Below are 15,003 nucleotides of genomic sequence, written 5' to 3'. Positions count from 1 at the left end.
AAAAAAGGCAAATTTCATAAAAATTGGAAGTGTAATTAAATTATGTCTGCAAAATGAGATGCATCCTTTAAGACAAAAAACCCCAAACCCCTGAATCCTTTTCTCAGTCTGCTGGTGGGTGATGAAGTCGCTGGGCACAGCTGGAGGCCCTGTGTCTGTGGGGTGGTGGCTGTGGGGGGCACAATGTAAGGTGAGGTGCAGGCACACAGAGCGAGGCGCACACTGTGGGCTCAGGGAGCGCTCAGCCTTGAGTGGGGCTTCAGCTGCTGCTGCCACAGCCGCACCCTGCTCCACGGGGAGTCCATCCGTGCTGCCCTCACAGCCCATCCTCTCGGGCCAAAAAAAGCCAGGCTCTGTCATCAGCCCCTGCTCACCACCTACGAGAGGCAGCCTTGCTTATCCAGATCAAGTCCTAAACTGGCTACCTGCTGCCTGGAGCGTCCCCGCCCGAAAAACACACACAGCTCCTGTGAGCAGCCGACTTTGCTTCCTTTCCAGCCCTCTCCTCTTACCCTTCCCTCCCACCAACCAGACGAAGTCATTACAGAACACAATTACCTCTGCATGTAGAATCATGGTAATTCAAAATAAAACACGGAGAAATTATTTCTACTATTTGCCATAACAAAGGTGATTTCTCTGTGGGCGTCCCTTCAGATTCCAGCACAGTAAATTTCACATCAGATATTTAATGCAAACAAGAATCAGTGTTTTGCTTAAAAAAAAGAACCATTTATAAAGTTTTAAAAATATTTCCATTTATAAAACTGTATTATTATGAGCAAAATGAGATTGTTAAAAAATAGGAAAACAAGCCCAAAACAAACACTAATGGTATTACAGTTAATTCTTTTACAGGTTTCCAAAATCTAAATTTTTCTTAAGTTTATGTGAGATGTTTTTTTCATAAACTATGACTAGTTGTCTGCAAGAAGGAACTAACATCCTAATTCCTTTGTTCCCCATCATAGGTAGTTCTAAGTAAATGAAACAAACTTCAAATTTCTGTATAAGCAGGTGACTCTTCTGCAAAAAAAAAAAAAAAAAAACCAAAAAAAGTCTGTTTAATAGTAATAACAATTACAAAAATAGACTTTTTGTAATAATAATTACAAAAAAACCATTTTTGTAATAATAATTACAAAAATCAACCAATGTTAATAAATCCTTGAACCAAAGTAGAGACATCTACAGATTTAAATGCAAGACTGTTTACCTCAAAATCTGTTCTGGGCATCTGCCTATTATGTTTAAAAGACTCTCATCAAGTCATCATATTTATACTTTTTCCCACTCCAATAGCTTGATTATATTACATCAGAAACTGTGGTAGGTGCCAAGATACAGACAAAACCTACAACTAGCAGGAGTGATTATTTTCAGCCTTGAGTCCCCAGAAAGGCTTCCCAATTCATACATAAGCATCTAAACACCAAAACAGTGTTAATGTGTGCTCAACAACCAATGCTTTTGAAATCAAGAAACACACTAAAACACACATGATCCTTTTAGTAGATACCAAAACGAGAACTCAGAGCCAGATCTGGAGCGTGCAGACCTGATAATGTCACAATTTCCTTTTTTTTTTTTTTGATGTGTGTGAATCATTCAACATCTTATTTGGGGAAAAGGGGTTAGAAATGCTCCTGACTTTGCCAGTGTACTGAATATACTGCACTGCTTTTGGCAGCTTGTGAGACAGACAAAAATAAAGGAAAATCTTTCACTGAAAGCTTCAAGTTTCAACAGCAGTACCGGCAGCTTGAAAGCTGAAAACGTTGACAACTGGAAAACAAAAATGGTTTATGTCTGAAAAAACTGTTCATGCCTGTCTTGTGGGTCAGAGCTCCAGGGCATCCTTCCCAGCTATGGGCCAGGCAGGTAGTGTCCATCAGCATGAAACACAGGCAGCTTCTTGTCTGGAAGGAAAATGGTACAGGAGAACAAATTCTGGTTCAAGTGCATCATGGAAGACAAAAATTCCTCAAACCTGGCCCATGGAAGGCAACAGAAATATTAATCTTATCAGGAGGTCCATTATCCCAGTTTCTAAATTTTAATTTTTGGTGCATCTTTATTTTGGCCCCACAGACTTTGACTTTTCAGGGCTGCTGAACATGCAATTCTGACAGCAGCCACTGGCAGAGGCAGACATGCAGTGTTTCTGAGATCCTGCTATAAATGCCAAAATATGTGTATGCAGGAAACAGGAGGGACAAACTTTTGCAGAGTTTCCCTGAAAATGGGAGTGAGAAATCCAAAGCCAGGTTTCAGATGGAAGGAGTTCATCACATTTAAACAAAAAAAAGGCTGCAGTGAGTGTGACTCTTGCTAAATTAACAGATCCCTGATAACTGCAGTGAGACTTCTGCTGTATTTAACGTTACAATTTTTTATTTTCTTTTCATATAAAGGAAGGTGTCACTGCTTTAAAGATCATCCCAGGACATAGAACAATTCCTGGTTTTATCTGTCCTGACCACACGTATGAAACGTGAATGATAGAGGGTAGCTGCAGCTGTTGCTGCCACTGGTGGCGGCTGCAAATCACACAAACCAACGCCTTCCTGTCCCTTGGGAGAGAAGTGAAGGTTCTGGTTTATGAGCAGTTAGGGAAGAAAAAAGAAGAAAAAAAAAAAAAGTAGAAAAAAAATCTACACCTTGCAGCAGACAGTGAGCCTGGGGCTGATGGGGGTGAGGAAGTTAATCAGCCCTGAGCAGGCTGTTCGGGATGAGGCCAAACAGATGGCTCGTCTCCGAAAGGGCAAAACGGGAAGCAGATGTGGCCACCGCTTCTCCCCATGCATAACTGGGAACCAGCCGGTTGGTGAGGAACTTTGCATAACAAGGATAATTTGGTATCAAAACTGTCCCTAGAAGTGATCTGAATGGATCTGGGCACAGTTGACAGTTTTCACTTCTTGTTTCCCACTCAAGGTTCAACCAGATTAAATTTTAAATTTGACCTTACTGTTGGCCTGGGGTTCCTCTGAGCTATCTTCTAAGGAAACCTGTGATACAGGCAGGGAAGACTCAGCAGGTCTCTGCTGAAGTTTTTGGGGCCAAATCCATGATCTCTGTCCAATCACTTGATGTTTTAGTGACTAATTCCAAGCGTGCTCTGATTTTTTAAAATTAAAATTCATAAACTTATGAACATGGAGCAAACCTGAGCTTGAGCTATTATCCTTATCTGCATTCACCAAAATTCACAGAGCCTGGGCTAACGTCCCTTGTAAACTCTTTACTACCAAGAGCAGAGCCAAGGGCCCCAGAGAATCCCATCATCTCTCCTCACTGCCCTGGGAAGCAGGGATGGGGGGTTCTCTGGCTGCAAAGCTTCAGCAAACCGTCAGAGCCTTTGCACCTGCCTGCATGCACTTTACTAAAAAAAAATGGGAAAATAGCATGAGTACTGAGGGGACAGTTTAATACATAGATATGATGTACTACAAGTAAGAGGGATTTCTCTTTTCCTACTCTACCCTATTTTCTTTCAAAGGACATAATGTCAATTTGACTGCAGCTTTTACTTTGTAGTGTCCCTGTTGCATTTACAAGAATTAAATATATGACAGCTCTAATCATCTTATAAATTAAAACAGAGATCCAAAGAGCTCTTAATATTAGGGGACGTTCAAACCTGCAGTTAAATACTCCAGGTTTGTTTTGCTGATAGTTGTGGGGCACAAAAATGTACCTTTATCATCTCAGAGATTCCTGAGTGAAGCCATGGGAGGGAATATAGACTCATTCTCCATTGTGTTGGGAAAGAGAAGTGGGTGTAAATACTTGCTGAAAACATATTTGTAGGCAGTAACCAAAACATTGTTACATGAATTTTACTTTTTTTTTTTTTTTTAGCAAGGCACATATGCAATTTACCTCCCCAAGTCCATCTCTGAAAAATTCACAAACTCTTTCTTTTTGCATTGCATCCACTTAGTTCTTAGTTCTGGGCAAATAATATATATAGTATTTTATTTGCATAGTCTAGCAAATGCACATGGGGATTGCGCCTAACACATATACGGATGTAGGGGTTTTTTTGGACTCATTAAATATTGGTTCAAATTAGAATAATTACTTCTGCTTTGGAAACATCTGTCTCACCCTCTCTTTGTAAATAAGGCTGAGACACAAACCAGTTTTATAAGGTCTGACACTGATTTTATGATGGTATCTGACACGAGAAATTCTACTGCAGGAAACAGGGTACACCTGAATAAGTGGAAATACTCAAGCTGCTGAAGAACACACAGTACCAACAGACCCTGCAGTTCGAGCACGTCCAGCTGCTTCTCCCTGAGTCACAACTACATCAGGTTTAACTGACCTTTGTACAAAGACAGGACCCTGATCAGCAGAAAGAGTAGAGAAACATAAGAAAAAAAGCTGCAGTGGTTTTAGGAAAACAATGAAATGCATGCATAAATCGAATAAATCATCTAAAAATTAAGCATTTTCAACAAAATTCCAAAGCCCAAGCCAGGAGAAGTAGACTATAGGCATATGCCTGAATTTCCTTAACTAGTTCTTGATAGCTTATCCATTGGTCATCGAAGGTAGGAGCAAATGTACCAGAAGTTATAGGCAGACCAGAAGGGAAATGAAGGGTGGTAGAAGATTGGGTGGAAAAATTAACACACCAAGTTCAGCAGTGAAGAAATTACTCTCTACCACAAGGGTTATTACCACAGAATTAAGAAAAGCCAAACCCAGTGTATTTCAGGGAAATTAAAAATATTCTACTTTTCTCAATAGTTTTATGGCTATTATAGTGCCTGTTATATTATGGGAGAGTTGTCCTCTTCTCTTGATTATCCTTAAACCTGAAACCAATTTGTGAGCTAAAACTATTTTTTATTTGGATCTTATTGACGAAACCCTAACCCCCCACCCCTGCCAAATCCAGACAGACAATGCAGGTGTTCTCACTACACATTCACACTTCCTTTTTTTCTTCAATACCTGACAAAGCAGAGAATCATGTAAGTGTAAATCCTTTTCATCAATTCCTTTCATGCTCTCATTAATGTTAAACAAAATTTCTCTTTTCTTAATAGCCCAGTCTCTGGAGATACACAGTTCTGGAGAATACTCATTTTTGTTTCAAATACTGCAGGTGTGTAGCTCTGTTGACTTGGGGGTGTAGTATGTGTGTATGTGTGCAAGATTAAAATAAGTGTAAATTACTTTGAACCAAAAAGTAGTGTAAGTTCTTCCTATCGTCTTTGAATTTATTCTATAGTTTCCAAAATTCAAGATACATTTTCTGAAAAGCTGGTAAACAGCAGCACTACTGTGAAACAATTACATCCTTCCCCTTCCCTGAAAGGGAAATTGTAGAACAAAAAAAACCCTGAATTCCTTACGCAAGATCATGCAATAAGTTTTTGACAAAATCAGGATTGGGAGCCAGGTCTCCTAACATTTGTTTATGTCCAACTGTGAACAAGGTTTGCTCTTTGGTGGGCACTAAACTCAGGAATCCCCATTTGCAGACCCTTGCACTAACACCTAAGAACTGAAAAAAGCCACCACAGGCCTAAGAATTCAGCGTTTATATTATGTAAAAGTGGGTGTGTGAGTGGGTGTGCATGCACATGTACTATATGTGTATAAACTATATATTTGTCTAATTCAAAATATTCAATAATTTATAAATTTTTACCCAAGAGCTGCCAGTTTTCCTTCCACATCTTTGTTACTGAAAACATCCTATGTTGCCTAAATTCACGAATATTTTGACCAAACATACAAAGATACATATTCTGTTCCATGATTAGCTGTTGAAGCTAGACAGCTTTCGCCTCACAAATGCCTTTAAATGAGGCACAGATAAAAAGAAAAACAATATTGGAAGAGTGGTCCTCTGTCTGGTGTAGAGCCCTGGGGGTCCCCTCAGTTTTTCTATGGATGTTCTGCTGTTCTGCTCAAATATCAGTTTTATGATGACCAACCAACTTAACAAATTTGGATGCTTTTCTAAGCCTTAAAAACACAAAACAGAATCACTCTATTTACCATCCCAACTATATCAGGGGAAAAAAGCAGCCAACCAACCAACCAAAAACCCAAAAACTCAGCAGGGCAATAGCCATATGAAAATATAATGCTCAAAAAAAAAAAAAAAAAAAAGCAACCTATGATAGCTTTAGTTACAGGCTCATTTGCAACAGAAAACATGAAGCTCACTGGAAACTTTGTACTAATACCAACATGCAAAATAGAAACTTCAGATAAGCTGTGGAAAGAGGGTGGGATTTCCAGAAAATAGGGAAGAACTTGTTACACCCTCCTTGTCAAACTTTGCAGGATCACCGCAGCTTCTCTGGAGAAACAGCATGTGCCAAGGGGGAAAACTGAGAGCTTTCCTTTTGGTTCTGCTTCTCCTGTATAAACTGCTTGCCTAATTTCCTCTGCAATTAGAGAAATATTCAACTCAAACCCCATCATTTCAACATCCTGCTGTGCTGTGTACTTTTGCTACTAAGTCTCTGGCTACTTCTATAATTTTATATTATGAATATTGTATCAGGATCTTACTTCTCAAGCCCCTGACTGCACTATTATGAAGCAAGGTAAAGTCTCCAGGGCAATAGGGAAGAGGGAAGCTGATGCCATTCAGCACCTCCTAGCAGGGCCTCTCCAAAAGGCATGCAGGAACAGAGGGCCAAGTCCCTTTGCCGTTTCACATCGAGCCAACACGGGAAGTTACACAGCCCATCTTTCTCAGCGTTTCCTGAGGTCATCCTAGGAGCTCTTTCTCCAGAAAAGAAGAATAAATGATTTGTCATAGGTAGGTAGACAGGTCTGGCTTTCTAAGCTGTCCCAGTGCCACTGCCACCTGACAACGCATCGGTCAGGACCCTTCCCCAGCGTGTGCGTGCCCGGTACTGCCAGCCTGGGACGTGCCCTGCTGAGGCCCATCAGCTCCTCCAGCATCCAAGCTGCAGCAAGTGCACAGGCCTACGCAGGAGGAAAGTAGGCAGCGCCCCAGCCCAGCCCTGGCCCTTGGCCAGCAGACAACCCCCTCAGGGGCATTCATCTGCCTCTAATCTTAACTTGGCACCCTGAGACATCCCACTTCCTCATGAGGGTATTGCATTCAGCCCCACAGCACACCTTGACAAGCTTGCTAGCCTGTAGTTAGAAAAAAAACACCTACAAGAAACCAACACGTGGAGGTTTGGTGGCAGTAGAAAGGGGAAAGCAAATTTAGACAATATTAAAAAGTATTTGGGGGCAGTAAAATACAAGGAATAACTTCTTCAGAATATGCACTTTACTTGTTCTTCGCTTCTTTAGACTAAGCTAAGTCTGCCTCTGCATCTGGAAAACACCGGGAGGAATGATGTAAAAACCACTGGATTTTGCAGTTAGCTTTCTAAAAGCATTACTGCGGTGATAAGGAAAAAAAAAAAAAAAATATATATATATAAAAATAAAAGGAAAAATGCCACGTATGGTCAGCATACAAAAGTGTGCCTGGCTAAGTGGGCTATCCCAAAGGTGTACATTGCAGAAAAAGGATTTATCTATTTCTACAGTAGCATCATATTAGTTTAACTATATACCAGGCAAGGAAAATAAAGGGATTTCAAACTGACTTATGGAAGTCTCAGAAAACTACATAACAAATTCCCAGACCCCACAGAGTACCTTGGCCTGCGTTAGGCACAAAAATAAGTATAGGACACAAGAATGCACCTCTTCAGATTGCCTCAGTAGGCAGGACAGTTATGTGACATGGCATTATCTCAGAGGCCAACAGGAGACTCCTCCAGCCATCACTCCCAGCAAGATTTCAGTAGCAGCACGTTCAGACCTATAGGACTGAACAAGAGAGGGATGTTATCACCATTTCCTTTCTCTTCCCTCAGACGATTGGTCTTTAAAGCAAATGCTCCTTTTGGAAAAGGGAATTGCAGCAGAGTACAGCTTTCCCCCTGACCATCCCTTTCCATGGATTTGTTGAGAGGTGCTATTGAAGACGGAATCTGTCGTCCAGTAATCTGTTGGTTCAACTAAAGGGATGGCTGAAACAAGCTGCCTGACTCAAAGAGCATACGCTTCCTGTTGTTGGCAGAAAGTGAGACTTCACGCTGTTCCCCCTTGCTTCCTTTAAAAACAGTGCCAGGAATTGATGTAAATTGGCTGCAGAGCATCTGACCCTCAAAGCAGGGAAGTGAGAAACTGTAGGACTCAGGAAGATAGAGCAGTATTAGCCACCTATATCTAAATGTACATGGGGTTTTAAAATTCTTTATCAGTGATCAAGGATGGCATCGGTGATTTTCACCTGAAATGTGCTCAAGGGGCTGAAAGCCTTTAGCAGCTCCAGAGAATTACTGCACCTGAAAAATCAGTCAAGTGGTTTCTTCAGTCATGAAAACTCCATACTACAGGCCACAGGCGGGGATGCCTGGCACTGCCCAGACAGCTCAGCGGAACATTAGCAGAGGGATCACCCAAAAAGGTAACTAATTACCCAGCACACAGTTCTGTCAGGAAGGTCCCTACACCACTGGGGTGAGAGTGGTGCCAGGTGTTTGACCCTATTGCAACAGAACTAATGATTTTTATTTGGGAGGCAATACTAAGAGAGCGATAAATGCCATTTACCATCAACCAAAACTCAAATGAATTGTGACTGTTGAATTAATTGGACTCAGAACCTGTTACCTACCTGTTAATGTATCTACATTTCAATGCTTTTTCAGGATCTTCAGCCTGGGAGACTGCTCATATCTGCTCATTTACTCTGTTATTAAAATTCCTAAGATCAAGGATTAGTGTTCAAAAAAGTACTGTATCAGGATTTTCACCTCTTTTCCCAGCCTTAGCTGACCTGAGACACAAAGTAAAACTAATCTTTTAGAAACCTCTCTGTTAAACAGGAAGTTTTAGAGATGTCAGGCTGGTTTTCACAGCTCCCTAAGAAAAATCTTAAAAATCAACATCCACCCCAATGAAAAAAACAATAAATATAATAATTAATAAAATTCTAGTAGCAAGTCATCAACACTGGATCTTTTTAAGCAACAAAACAAGGAAACAGAACATTGACTACCCTTGGGGTTTCCTTAAGAAATTGGATGGACTTCTTTGGGAAAAGAACTCCATCTGGTGGTAGGCTATAAAAAAGATAACACTACAGCAGGGTTCATCTCTCTGGAAAAGACTGCTGTTACTGGAAATGGAGAGGATTTGCGGGGGTAACTATTTCTCTGTGATTTTTTTAAGCCTTATATAGGATAGAATGAGCAAGGCATCTTTTAGGCTTTCTAAGCCTGTCCTAAGTGCATGTATAGCTAAAGCATTTGAGCTCCTCTGGCTCCCGTATCCCATGGCACAACTTTTCCTGCGCACAGTGCTGTGTGAAAGACATCCCCAGCCTGTGGATGATGAGGAGCAGCAGTGCCATTGCCACCTGCATTTGCAGGCATATGTGCCCAGGATATTAGGACTCACCCGTGGGCAATACCTATATCCCTCTGTAGCAGTATAAATAAGGTGGCACTACTTTTACACTGCTGTAAGGGCAATAAAGACTCTTCAAAAATGGAATTTTTATGGGGATTATGTTCTACAGACAAGGGCATTCCCTGTCATGAATTGCCCCTTCTCTGGGGTGACTAGAGGAGGGAGTTGTACTATTGTAACTATATGGGGCACTGCACTACCATAACTATTTTTAAAAGCACATGAGAAATAGTTTTCATAAATGAAACCACAATGGAGCAGTCCCCAGGGAGCTCAGCCTTGTCCCTTCTGAGACGTTTACAGACAGGGCGTTAGTGTGTATTTTCAGCAGATGACAGGAAAAGTTGCTGAAAATTTGATCTTGCATTTCTTTGGTGCAAAACTTCTGGTTTTGGAACGACTTCTGATATCACAATGTTTTAATTATCACATTTACTTTTTTTCAGTCAACTCTAAGACTCACTGTCATATGACACTAAGGTACCACATTAAGCAGGGTGAAACCTTTTAAATTTAGCATTAAAATCACTGAAAAAAAAACCACAAGGGACATTCAGAAAATAACAGACTCACCATCTCTATTGGTATTTTCTACCTCTCCTTTCTCTCCAGTTGTAGCTATACTAGCCCAGAGGTTCTGTGACCTTCTTGAAAATGGAGTTTTTCTTTTTCTATTTTGTGCCCTCACCACTAAATATATGCTTTTATATAACATAAGGCCATCAACAGGTATTGACAAATATACTATCACTGACAAAATAACTTGAAAGTATACATATGAATTTGCATCTTTATGTGTATCGATTTCCCCACAACACTTTTCCATTTTCTCTGTTGATTCTTTCTGATTTTTCTCCCTCTTTTTTATAAGAGTAGCTGGCACCAGAATAGGTTGCAGAAACCGTCTTCCAGGGTTCATGTTCCCTCTGGAAAAAGATTCTCCATCATTTAAGAAAAATCAGGAGTCTCTATAATTCCATGTAAATGGCTATATTCCTTCACTACACCATATCTATACCCATTCCATAGCACAAATAATTGTGCAAAAAATACAATATATCTAGAGCATTCAAGCTCCCTATGTCAATACCTTACTCCTCTTCTTCTTTCTTTTCTTTTCAAATTTGTAAAAAAGATTCCATAGCTGAAATAAAAACGAAGACCAAAGTTCTCCTTCTTTAGAATACTGAATTAAGTGCATGAGCACAAGCTATTTCATGACAACTCTTGTGAGAAATGTCACTGGTTACATCAGATCTGTAAGGAGAAGCAGTCAGTAGTTGTAACTGTCACAAAATAAAATTATTCATTTGGAAAAGGAGAAAACAGACTTGTAGGTCTTAATCACCACTGAGTAATATTTCTAACTGGTGATGTTTATTAACCAAAATGATTCTACATAACAGGTTTAGGGGGAACTGGTTCCAACTGGCAAAGACATATTCTCCTTTGGCTGTAAGCAAAAAGTTATAAAGAGACAGTTTTACTAATATCAGTAAATAGAGTAAAAAAAAAAAAACCAAAAAAAAAAAACCAAACCAAAAAACACCACCAAACTAGGAAACACTCTAAATTTAAAAGCCTAGGGAGTTTCATCTCTCATTACATTCTTACCCATAGTACAGAACTCAAAACCTGTAAGAATTGGGCAGGAATTTTCGCAAGCCACTGCCTGGAATTTTGTGATCTACTTCTGAAAAAAAAAAAAAAAGCCAGCATTATTTTTTCCCTGTGAATACACAATTGTTCTAGACAGTCTTTCAAAGCAATACTGGCCATTTAATTTCATGTACCCAGCTGTTTCCACTTTCCAAAGCCCAGTGAGAATTTCAGATTGCAGTATTCCAGTTCCAAAACCAGGCAAACTAATCTGAAACTGGAATTTTTTATCAGCACAGTTTAAGGAAAGCCTCAGCTCCTGGAACCTTTTCTTATGTGGCTTTGGTGAAAAACCTCTGAAGAGCCCGGCTGTGTTTCTAGCTTGGGTGTTTGATTACACCCGTAGCCAAAGGAAGGAGTAACATGATCAGAAGCATGATAGAACACAAGAAGCCACCCTACCCATGCAGACTACAAACCAATCCAACCCAAAAAGGGACAGTCATAGGATTAGGGTCTGTTTGGGAATCTGAGGCACAACCTCAGCTGCACACATGCAAGGCAGGACGAGCTACAGGGCTGTAATGCTACAACCAAACCACAGGAGCAGCAGCCTTGCCCCTGCTTGCACTCACACAGCTGAGGGTTCCCCTTTTCTGTTACCCCCCCTCCCTGACCAGCTAACAACTCTGGTCATGCCCGGGTGAAGAAAGGGCAGTTCTTCCCCTTATCCCCAGTAACCTACAGGGAGGAAGCACTGCATCATCTCTCTGCCAGCCAGAAAGCAGATTTGGTATCTTTACAGCATCCCTGAAGCTTTCATTCACTTTCCTTGACCCTCAGCTTCAGGAAGAGAACAATATTGCCTTTTTCTTGCTGTTCTATCTTCTCCACAAGAAAACAACCCAGTATTTCTCTAGAACAGATAACGTGCCTTGGCGTTATGGGAACATGAGAACAGGACATACCTGATGTGAGTGTTCTTGTGTGATATTTTCTGAAAATAGAAATTATTAAATTATTATAACACCAATTACCATAATCAAAGTGCAGTTATAGACAAACAACAGTGTATATATCAGAGATTTCACGTGGGTCTTTCCTGCAGCAGTGACAATGTATTCATTAGCAACTATGTGAGGGAAGAGGGAGTCTCCACTGCGTAACTTTGCTGTTGAAACCAAGCTGGGAAAGAGGAAAACCATAGCAACTATGGAACAACTTTGCTGACAACGAGCTATAAACTGAAAACACAAGCACCATGTCCCAATAAATAGTTCACCTATCTTCCACCCTACGCTCATGTTCAGTCCTACTCTGCTCCAGTTTCACCCCTTATCGCTGACAGGCACTGTCCTGTTTAGGGGATTTCAGTGCCGAAGAGACGTGAACAGAAGTGATCAGAAGTCTAACCAACAGCACACTCCATGAGAGTAGAAGAGGGACATTTCTTTTAGTGCAGGTAGTATTGTAATGCCTACTGACAACAAATCTCAACTGCTCTAAGTACCTGTTACAAAGGGGATGATTAAACATTTCCCTGTGCCTGTGAGCAGTATGGACAGGATAAGGCACGGAATGTTTGCATCACAGCAACAGAGATGAGGCACTGGGAAGAATTTTACTCATCTTCAATCTTGCTAAAGAAGAATCCAGGCATGAAAGCCACTGGATTAATGGCTAACATTAAACATTTACCAGACTGTGTTTGCATAGCAGCATATACTGAATACATCAAGTCCTGAGTGTGATTATATCACTGGTATGGGAATGAACATTGAATAAAAAATTTTAAAGAACAAATTAGGCAAAACTTGCATCTGGAATCACAAAAACTAATTCACCCTAGATAAGTGGGAATTTGATGATTTTTCAGATCCATAACTCTGTGATAATGCTATTTTGGCTTCACATCTATGAACCAAGATTATATGATGTTTCTGATCTAATGGAACTAAAACAAGTACTAGAGACCTATAAGTACTACTGCTGCTTTAGCTATAGCACCTCAAATGATTGCTTTTCTGCAGATAACAAACATAAAGAATGGTAATAAAATATTTAAAAGCAAGGCTAAGAAATCTAGACTTTGGGAATTTTGTGTGTCTTCACTAAGAGCAGCAGTTAGGCGAGTTGTTCTGCTGAAGGCATCTGTGTTGGGAGTGGATGTGAAGGCTTGGATAGTGGAGGGCTGCAGGGGTGGCCTCTGTGGGGAAAGGCCAGGAGTTGCCCTGCACTGGACACATCTGTTTCCAACAGATCCATGGTGGAGCAGATATCTACACTGCAGCCCATGAGACAGTCCACGCCAGAGCAGATGGATATTCCTAAATATACAGAGTGCCTGCAGCAGTGCAGAAGAAAAACATGAGGGGGAAGGAGCTGCAGTGAGAAACTGACTGCAACATCCCACCCACCTGAGCCCTGTGGTGGCAGGATAGAAGAGCTGGAAATGAAGTTGAGTTTGAAACAACAGGGAGTAAAGGTAAAGGTTTCAATGTTTTAATGTATTTTAATTGGCAGTAACCTAATTTGCCCCACACCAAGTGACTTTTGCTCACAGTGGTAACTGGTGAGTGATCTCCCTGTCCTTACCTCAAACTACAAACCCTCTCATCCTATTTTCTCCCCTCTGTCCCACTGAGGAGGCAGAGTGAGTGAGGTGCTGGGTGGGCACCTGGCTGTTAGCCAAGGTTAGACTGTCAGAGTACCTTTTTAGATAAGAAAACTACTCAAGAGCCTTCTTCCAAACTCTCCCAAGTCTGTCCTTTCATTTAAATTTCAAAGGAATGCTCCACTCATAAGTTTGAAGACAAGTGCAAACATTGCTTCTGTAACTTACTGTTCAAGCATCTCTTAAGTCTTAATTAATCTAAGTGTTCACTAAGACCAATCTCTCACTGCCACCAAAATTATCACTTCAGTAGTAATTTTTCCTTATTTCGTGGGTTGTTTTCCAATGGCACATTGGCTTGTGAAAAGTTCCATAATTCCTATTAGAAAGAAATTGCCTTATTTCAAAAGGACAATCTGAGTGATGCTCTCAGAGACCAGTCTGGTTTTTATATCCACTCACCTTAGCAGGTGATGATCATTGCTGCCTCAGCAGCTTTTCCCCTACTTGTGTTGGCACAGTCTTCTGTAAATGAAAATTCCCCTGGGGATTTCATTCTGTTCTGAGACAATTTAGCTAACTCAAATACAAGATGCACTGAGAAAATGGAGATTCTGAATTGCCTTGTTTATTAATGAGACCTCACTTTTGCAGGACTGCAATTATTTACCTTTAAAAGAAACTAAGAGATTGTGCATCAAGTGCTGCCGAACCACAAAACCAGAGGAGAGTCTTGCATTTCTTCTTCCAAAGTTCAGCCAGCCAAAAAGAATAAATAATGAAGTACACAGGTTTCTGCATACACTAAACAGATCCATTAAGGTAGATTTATCTGCACCATTTCCCTTAAATTACAATCATGCCCCACTTCTGTGCAATTTTCTGTATTTTGGGAAATTATGTTACTGCAATCTAATGGATTGTGTGGTGGCTCTGTTGTAGAGGGTTATGAAGCACATATTGGGGTAACATTGGAAGTCCTGCTGACTCGTGAGCCCTGCAGCAAAGCCTGAATAATGCCAGATGGCTGAAGAGATGACCATATTACCTGCATCATTATTAAAACAGAATAATCTTTACCTAATATCTCCTTTCACTATTTCTATATTTCCTAAAAAAAAAAAGGAGGAGGAAAAACACTCTTGTCTGGTGTTGGTGTTTCTACCTTTTATCTCTTTCACAAGTTCCACTTTGCAAGAGACTAATACAGCAGCACAGCACTTTTGTCCCAGTCCTGGTCATCTTGGGAGGAGTTTTATTGTCTATCACCATGTGCATTCTCACTGGTCCTTCTGTAGAAT

Source organism: Myiozetetes cayanensis, unplaced genomic scaffold (assembly GCF_022539395.1).
Source record: "Myiozetetes cayanensis isolate MyiCay16 unplaced genomic scaffold, myiCay2020 scf1, whole genome shotgun sequence".
Lineage (NCBI taxonomy): Eukaryota > Metazoa > Chordata > Aves > Passeriformes > Tyrannidae > Myiozetetes > Myiozetetes cayanensis.
Note: the sequence above shows the minus strand (reverse complement) of the source record.